This window comes from Strongylocentrotus purpuratus, unplaced genomic scaffold (assembly GCF_000002235.5).
Source record: "Strongylocentrotus purpuratus isolate Spur 01 unplaced genomic scaffold, Spur_5.0 spur5_scaffold_3, whole genome shotgun sequence".
NCBI lineage: Eukaryota > Metazoa > Echinodermata > Echinoidea > Camarodonta > Strongylocentrotidae > Strongylocentrotus > Strongylocentrotus purpuratus.
The window spans coordinates 12446814-12456419 of NW_022145609.1; the positions used below are offsets into that span (position 1 = coordinate 12446814).

The window sequence follows — 9606 nt, forward strand, 5'->3', positions numbered from 1 at the left end:
CTCGCTTCTTTTGCGTGTACTTTTACCTATGTTGACTCTTAATTTAGAACAAAATCATCAGATTTTCTTCTCCAATTACTAAATGTTTTCTCTATTTCTTTCCTTGTTCACCTTTTATCTATTTATTTTAGAAGAGCAGGAATGCATTGCATTACTTATGTAGACATGTAATCTGATTCGACTTCACAGCTTACCCTCACACGTAGGCCCAGTCCAGCCATCATTACAGATACAAGTAAAGGTGTTGTCTCCATCAATGCAAACTCCTTCATTCACACAAGGATTGCCAAAACATTCGTCGGTATCTGAGCAAATTGAGTTCCAAAGACAATGAATGGATTATAAGTATCGAGAAAATAATTTCCATTTTGACAGATTTATCTTTATATGGCGGATAACAGGAACATGAAATAAAAATGACAGTGAAGGAATACCTCACTTCATATATAAAAACCACTATCAACTATATCAAATGAGGTAAATTAATTGAATGCCTCAGCTAATATCCGTATATATTTCAAAATCGTAGCCTGAGATAGAAAATTTCTTCTGGTTAAAATCACATTTCCAAATAAACGTTTATGTGCCCCTGCAAGAAAAAATTGAAAGGAAAGCATAACATTTTTTATTGGGGTTGAGAAAAGAATGTCCTATGCAAGGTCAAAGTTTGAAGACACCTAAGAGACAAACGTTTAACCTCTATGATTGGGATGAAATATGATACTCTTAACCTATCCTAAAACATATCTGAATTAAAAAAAGATCGTTGTGGGAATCAAAATATAAACGTTGCTCTTTAAATGACCATGGACTCCTGCTTCCCATGTGTCTACTCGAAATCCCTCTCGAAAAAGTGCCCCTTCTCATCTTAATAATTACCCCCTTTTTAACTTGGATAAGCGCACCTTATATTTACACATGTGCCGCCTTTCCTTTTTAATAAGTGCCCCTTTTCCTTATGATAAGAGCCCCCATTTAAAAAGAGCCCCTTAACCTTCTCATAAATGCCCCCGGCCTTTTCATCTATGAAAATAGTGCATTTTTATTCTAATAAATGCCCCTTTTCATCTCTTGTATTAAAATGACCCTATTCATTTCCGAGAGATACTCGTTTTATTTGACAAGTGCCCCTTCCCCTCCTGATAAGTGCTCTTTTCGTCTCTTATAAATGCCCCTTTTGTTTTGACACGTTTCCCTTTTCCTTCCTAATTAATGCTCTTTTTCCTTCTTATAAGTGCCCCTTCCCCTTCCCATAATTACCTCTTTTCATCTTTGATAAGTGTCACATTTCCAAATAAACGTTTATGTGCCCTTGCAAGAAAAAATGGAAAGGAAAGCATAACATTTTTCATTTGGGATATGAAAAGAATGTCCTATGCAAGGTCAAAGTTTGAAGACACCTAAGAGATAAAAGTTTAATCTCTATGATTGGGATAAAATATGCTACTCATAACTTACCCTAAAACATATCTGAATTAAAAAAGATATTTTTTTTTAAAGAATTTATTTCACATATTTATTCAGATTAAAAACTGGTCTTCCATAAGGCCCTGTCTCAAAAAAAAAAAATATATATACCAATTCTCCAAACAAAATCATACATATAACAGTAGGAAGAAAAAGACAACAAATTGAATAAATAAAGCATATTAAAATGAAAGCACAATGATAAACAAGTAAAACTAACAATGTGAAATAAGATACGATAAAAAAACAAATACCTGATCTTTCATGTTGCCTTGCTTTGTAAAAATACAAATAGATATTCAAAATGTTTACATATTTAATAAAGTGAGAGAAAAAAATAAGAGAATAACATCAAATACGACAACAAATATATATAGTAAAGGTAAGACCATATCAAAGGTAAATAATGATACAATATAAGAAGTTAAAATGACCTTTTTTTTAAAAAAAACAGGAAGTGAGACACCGCTCATATAATATTGTAAAAGGGCAAGAAAGGTCAGATTTTACTATGTTTTGCAAGAAAGAGGATTCATGATGAAATTGACAGAGAACCTATAAATCTCCCAGATCCAATTTAGTAGATACATCGATGTGGGAATCACAATATAAACGCCGCTCTTTTGACCATGGACTCCTGCTCTCTATGTGTCTACTCGAATTCCAAAGAAGTGTACTTTCTCTCATTACGGCTTTAAAATGTAAGACACCCTCGTTTCTTTTGCCTGTACTTTTAGTTTTGTTGACTCTCAGTTAAAAACAACATTCTAAGATTTTCCTTTCCAATTACTAGATGTCTCTCCATTTCTTTCCTTGTTCACCTTTTATCTATTTTTTTTTTGGAGAGAAAGGAGGCATGCAATACTTAAAAACTGTATAAATGTATGTAGGCATGTAATCTGATTCGACTTTATAGCTTACCCTCACATGTAGTCCCAATCCAGCCACCAGCACAAGCACAAGTAAATGCGTCAACTCCATCAGTACAGTTTCCTCCATTCAAACACGGATCGGGAAAACAATCATCGATATCTGTGCAAATTGAATTCCAAAGACAATGAATGGAGTTTAAGTGACGAGAATTTTTTTTCCATCTTGACAGATTCAATTTTTATTTGGTAGGTAACAGGAAAATTAAGTAAAAACTGATATTTAAATGCATACTAATAACAGTTATGGAATGAAAACTCATTTATACAAGTATTGATAAATCAATCAAATGAAGCAACTAAAAAAATGTATTTGTCGTTTTGATATTCGAATTTATTAGAAAAAGTTGGCTTTAGAAAAAAAAAATCTCAGAAATATCTGGAAGAAGAAGAAGAAAAAACAGTAATATTCTTATTAGCAAATTCGTATTTAACAAAATATAAAGAATCCCGATAGCATTAAATGTACGATACCATATATTATTCATACCTGTATTACACAAAGCTCCATTGAATCCCGCAGCACATGTACATGCATCGGTATCACAGGTACCTCCGTTCAGACATGGGTTGGCACCAGAACAGTCAACTACAGAGAGGAAAGAAAATATCGTAACATTGAGAACGATCTTTTCATTCATCGTTCTCGACCGCGCCGTTCCAAAAGCTTAGAATTTTGGAATGGTGTACTGTACTTAAGATTGTCAAATTAGAAAGTAGGTAGACATTTTCACCGTTTGTTTTTCCTCTCTTCTTCTCTTTGGTCTTAAATTAAATTTTTCTTTCTTCTCTGTTCTCTTCTTCCGTATTAACTCTCTCTGGCCCCAACCCCCTTTTGTAGGCCGCCATAAAGGGGCGGCGGGGCCGATCTGGGTTCACTGGATCAGCCAGTGATAATGATTTACAGTGTATATTCCTACCTCTGCCACACAAAGATCCAGTAAATCCCGCAGCACATGTACAAGCATTGGTCTGACCGGTACCTTATAATATTGTTTGTTTATTATAGTCAGGTTTATGATGATTATTTTATATTAATCTGCATTATTTAATTCGGTTATCGCATATTTTGTATTGTAAATATCAATGATTTTATATATGGGTTGTAACAGCTGTCAACAACAAAAATAGGATATTCCAAAAACAATGATGAAGTTCTTTGAAAGGAAGAAAACAACTTCTGGTAAAGACTTTCAGAGTATTAAAGGTACTATGTCCCATTTGCAGGCCAAAAAAAATGAAAAAGTTAAATTCCAACTGCATTTGAAAGATAATACTAATTTAGAACTTCCCTAAAAAAGGTGGGGCTTGAAAATGTCTTCGAGTGGGAAAATAACGACTATATGTTGTCAAATCGACTTTAGGGCTATAGAGCCCAAAAGTAATAGTCTTGATTTTCAGACAATTGTACCGAATGGTCATACGTTTTATGCTGCGCAAAGATTCAATCGGTTTAATCTTGGCCATCACAATAAGTGGGTTATTGATGTAGACAAATGCTCATGTACCCTTTACAACTCTTTTCATGTGTGTTATTACCAAAGAAGAAAAAAAGCCTGTCAGTCACTCAATAGTGTCTGACAGTAAAGTCTAGCAAGTAAACTGGTTTCCTTGCATAATTTGAATATGAGGACACTGCTAACGTTTAAATTTCACAGATAGGACATACATGACATATTCATAATTCCTGCAAAGTTCTACAAAATTTGAGGTTGGCTGCAAAAGGGACATAGTACCTTTAATATAAAATAGGAGGCTGGTCAAACGTCACAGTCGTAGTGACCCAGAACAGTCAACTACAGAGAGAAGAGAAAATATCAGACATTTCCTAGAATAGTTTTTATTAATATAGGTTTGTTTAAACTATTTTATCTGTCTAAATTGGTAAGATCATAGCCCAAAGGAATTGCTCGAATCCTGCCGTGTGACAATTAGCCCTTAGTTTTCTTTAGTGACCAAAGATCTTATATATATATATATATATGTACAATACTTTAATACGAATAATTAACACTGAAATGTTTAGGTAGTACAAGTTAAATCGTAAAAGATCTTACTAGCAACACCGCACAAAGCTCCAGTATAACCCGAAGCACATGTACATGCATCGGTATCACAGGTACCTCCGTTCTGACATGGGTTGGCACCAGAGCAGTCAACTACAGAGAGGAAAGAAAATATCCTCAAATTGAGAACGATCTTTACATTCATCGTTCTCGACCAAGCCATTTCAACAAGCTTAGAACTTCAAGAATGGTGTAATTAAGATTGTCAAATTAGAAAGTAGGTAGACGTTTTCACCGTTTTTATGGATATCTCAAGAGGGGGAGGGGACAAGTTAAAATAAACATCATGAAATGTATTAAGAGTCACAGTATGGGTTTGATTTATGATATTAAATCTTGTCATTATTTAGTAAAAATTAATATTCTTTAAAGAAAATTATTATTTGACAAAATATGAAGAATCCCGATATTACTTAATAATGCATGATATATTATATTGTGCCTTCTCATGCTTATTTCCTTTCTAATACTCATTTTGTCTTTCCTCATCTTCTTGACAACCCCACATGCAGCTCATCATTTTGTATTATTTTCTGTACCCCCGATCTCTCATTTCTTTTTTGGGCATTGTCTACTCTTTGTATTATGATCGTGTTCTTTTACCCTTGTCATGTAATGTACTGTCTTGTCCCGTTTTCTCCTCTCTGTTGGCATCCCCCCTTTTCCCTATTTTGTAGTTCCTTTTAATTCAAGTACTCATTGTTCTTAAGTATTATTTGAGGTGTTCACACTTGTACAAGCATTGATTTTTAGTAGATCCCTTTGTTTCCAATATTTATTTCTACATTTGCTATAAGTGTTTATAATTGATTTGTAATCTTTTGTGGGAAAACACACTCCAAGAAGTCCTTAACCACCTGCAAGACTGGGCAACCAAGTGGTAGATGTCTTTCAACCCAAGCAAGTGTGAAGTCCTCAGATTGACCAACAAGGTGACAAATTTCATTCGTTTACCTTACTCCACGGAGTTGAGCTTCCAACAGTAGACAATGCCAAATACCTTGGAGTACACATCAACTCCAAGCTAAGCTGGAAGACACATGTAGACAACACATGCAAGAAGACCAACAGTACAGTACACAAGGATTCCTCCTGAGAAATCTGCATGGCTGCCCCAAGAAAATCAAGGAACAAGCGTTCATGACATGTGCACGTCCCATCCTTGACTATGCCTCAACAGCTTGGGACCCTCACTGCCAAGACCAAATTCGAAAACTCGTAATGATTCGGAGGCGAGCTGCTCGGTTCACTCTAAGAGACTATCACCCAAGACACATTGTAACCGAAATGCTCCACTTGCTAAAATGGCAGTCTCTCCCCAAAAGAAGAGCTCACCTGAAAGATACCATGCTATATCTTATCTTGCATGGATTGATTGCCATTCCTCCTGAACCACCCTACATCTACCCAGTATTACGATCATCTGGAAGACGACCAGCTCAATACCGACAGCAACTATGCAGGACCTCTGGTTATCAAAACTCCTTCTTCCTCAGTGTCATCTGCTTATGAAACCAGCTTCCTTTCACTGTGACAGCAGCTTTTTTTTTGCTGGTACAGTATAAGAGGCAGCTGGTTGGGGTTACACTGCGTCAGAACTAGTTGGTGAAGGAGCTATTTTTACTTGCACAATAAGCACTTTTTGTTATTCTAAAACCGTTTAGGACCTATTGTTTTTATTTTATCAACGTTGCCCGCAAAGAATGATATTTAATAGAATAGCACCGTTTGCATAGGCATACCGTGGGCAATGTCCCTTGAGGACCCAATTTTCCCCGTTAGCGTAAAACCGATACTTTGGGGGTGATACTGGAAAGTCATTCCTGAACATACTTGTACTTACGGTTATAAATAGAGATTCTGCTAAAGCCCCCACATATTGTAGTGTTATCACCCGCACATGTGTAGCTACAGTCACTGTCTTCTACCTGTCCAAGTCGACTGTAGTTTGTACCAGCGACCCCACAGAAGCAATAAGTCGCAAACTCTACTCCAGCGTAAGCAAATTCATTTGATCTTTTGCAGTGTTCAATGCATAGCTCGATTGTCATGTAATCAGATGTCAATACGTTATCTGGTAGGACCCGGTTTCCACCAAGATCTACGAAGCATCCGACATAGAGTTCATCTAAACGATTATAAAATAACAGAATGGAACTTTAGTTAGTTATTATATAGGGTTGATGATTAATACGGTTTGCTACTTTTTCTCTATTTTTTTTAATTTCTGTATGGTTATCTTCTTTCTGTTTTCTGTTTTGATGTATGAACGTTACAAAAATGCGTGGTAACTTACAATAATTGAATGATAAGAATACGCATGCTCACTGCATTTCCTATAGAATAAAATCAAACAAACGGACCTAAAGAAGAATTGGCATATTGTTGGATAATTTGTTTGAGGTAAAAACATTTTATTTTATATTATTTTCTGTACCCCAGATCTCTCACTTCTTTTTTGGCATTGTCTACTCTTTGTATTATGACCGTGTTCTTCTTTCCTTGTCATAAAAAGTACTGTCTTGTCCCGTTTTCGTCTCTGTTGGCATCCCCCTTTTCCCCTATTTTGTAGTTCCTTTTGTAGTTATGGACTTGTCAATTCAATTACTCATTATTCTTAAGTATCATTTGAGGTGTTCACACGTACAAGCATTGTTTTTAGTGGACCCCTTTGTTTCTAATATGTATTTCTACATTTGCTATAAGTGTTTATAATTGATTCGTAATCTTTTGTTGGAAATCGAAATTGAAAATGATACTATCCATTTTTCATACCTGTATTACACAAAGCTCCATTTAATCCCACAACGCATGTACATGCATCGGTATCACAGGTCTCTCCGTTCAAACATGGGTTGGCACCAAAACAGTCAACTACAGAGAGGAAAGAAAATATCCTAAAATTGAGAACGGTCTTTACGTTCGTCGTTCTCGACCGAGCCGTTCCAAAAGCTTAGAATTTTTGAATGGCGTACTTAACATTGTCAAATTAGAAAGTAGGTAGATATTTTCCCCGTTTATATTGATATCTCAGGAGAAAGGGGGAGGAATAAGTTACAATAACAATCTTGAAATGTAATTTGGTTATTTTCTACCAACCATGTAGTTACCAATGAAATAATCGGGTAATATTATTGGGCACATTAGAGCTGGGCCATTTTTGTCCAACATTTGGGTTATTTTCTCCAACCATTTACTACATGTATTTACCCAATTAATTGTTCAAAATAAGTTGGGCAGATTTTACTGGGCAAACGTACGTCGGGCAACATTATTATCCAACAATAGGGTTGTATTTTTGTACTAGAGGTGTCTTGGTCGATTGGATATGCCACAGAACTATGGAATACGAGGTCCAAGGTTCGAGTCACACCGCAGCACTAATCTCCTTATGCATATAATATTTTGTGCAACTTATTTTCCCAACTAGTGTGTAACTTATGCTGCACATTATGGTGAGAATTGGGTGAATTTCTGATTGGGTAAATTTGTGTTGATTAAAAGTTGGCTATTTTCGTTTTATCCAACACTGGGTAGATTATGCAAAATCTTTAACTTACCCACATAATCGCCCTCATGTTGGGTTAAAATTGGGCAGTTTTTTGCCCAATATTTTTAGAGTGGTATATCTCTTCAAATCTACGAGACCATATCATGATTGGCATAGCCTTACCTTCACAAGATGGGAGTACGAATACTGGAGTATATATGCTGCAGAAAAAAAAATCATCTCCGATCAGTCTGTATCCAGCTTCACACGTATAACTGCAAACCGTATTAGACGTAATTACACTTCCAGGCAGACATTCACTCATCGGCGTAAGTAACTCGGCTGGGAAAGCTGGCACCAAGCATTCTTAACGTTTGAAAACAAAAACAAAACAAATAGGATATTATTAAGGTCACATGAGGAAAAACTAATAGTTAGAAGGTAATCCCATATGTCCACGTGTCATTTATGGATATCCGATATATTCATGATTTGTAAAAGTTTTTTCATTTAACGAAAGGGATCATGAAATTGATTTTTATGTAATGGATTTAAGTCACGATTTAAAAAAAAAGTGCTCTGTCCTTACTAACAATTAACAGATCTGATGGCCAAGGACCTTAGGCCGTACACTTTAAGCCAAGTTATTCCTTTAAAAAATTGTGTCAGCGTACGCGTAGAGGTCGAGTGTGGCTTCCAGTATGGGGGCATAATAAATCAGTGGTAGACATAATGTCATATCATCCCCCACACCACCCCAACCCCCACCCCTCCCCCACACACCCAACCCTCCCCCTCCCCCTACCACTTGATCCCCTCGATTATGCTGGTACTGAAGAGCGAGATACATCTTTTTGCTCCCCCTGGTATTCAAATACGACAGTACACTTACCTATGCCTTCAGAAGGGTCGTCTATTTCCAGACAAGTCGCTTCATCATTATTAGTAGTACATATTTGGTGGTATTGCCACCATTCAGAGCCGTTACTTGTACACTCATTCATCCTATTGCAGCTGTATGGCAGAAAAGAAATATACCAACAAAATTTGATAGAGTTTGTGTATTTAAGTCAATGCAAGATGTTCTAATGTTATATTTGAAAAGTTCAAAATCAAACAGCCCCCACCCCTCCTCTCATAGTGCTTCCTTTGATTAAAGTGAACAAGAAAGAAGGAAAAAAGTCAGTGAAACAGTGTTTTATATTTATGTATCATTATATCTTTCCATTTTTCCATAATCATAGAGAAAATTGATTGCGATTTATGCCTTTATATTTATTTTTTGTTTCACTCTGAACTATACTATAATTTAGTAATTATTCTCACTGGAGTTCTGCATTTCCAATCGCTGGAACTTCTACGTTGGAGGGATTGTTTTTATAAAATAATACACGAACATTGCACTTACCTTTGCTCTAATGTACACCAGCCACAGAAGGGATCCCCACCATCGTGGTTTAGACCAATGCAACCAGCAAATGTCTTGTATTGGCTACAATTGACGACAGCCAGTTTCAGTACCTGAAATTTAATGAGAAGATGATAATCAGTGATTTTATTTGGAAACAAATCATTGTTAGTATTATTATTAGAAATACAATTATTATTAGTAGTAGTATTGTCATTATTATTATTATTCTCATCATTTGATCAT

The 9606-nt window shown here is 35.8% G+C and overlaps 1 long non-coding RNA gene across 1 annotated transcript; it reads right to left on the reverse strand.

Moving 5' to 3' along the window:
- Positions 1-216: 216 nt before the first annotated feature.
- LOC105442009 lies at positions 217-7324 on the reverse strand. The gene is made up of 4 exons (XR_972268.2): positions 7238-7324; positions 2887-2985; positions 2389-2499; positions 217-305 (listed from the first exon to the last, which is right to left on the reverse strand). It is a non-coding gene; the product is annotated as an uncharacterized LOC105442009 (long non-coding RNA).
- Between the last annotated feature and the right edge of the window lie 2282 nt (positions 7325-9606).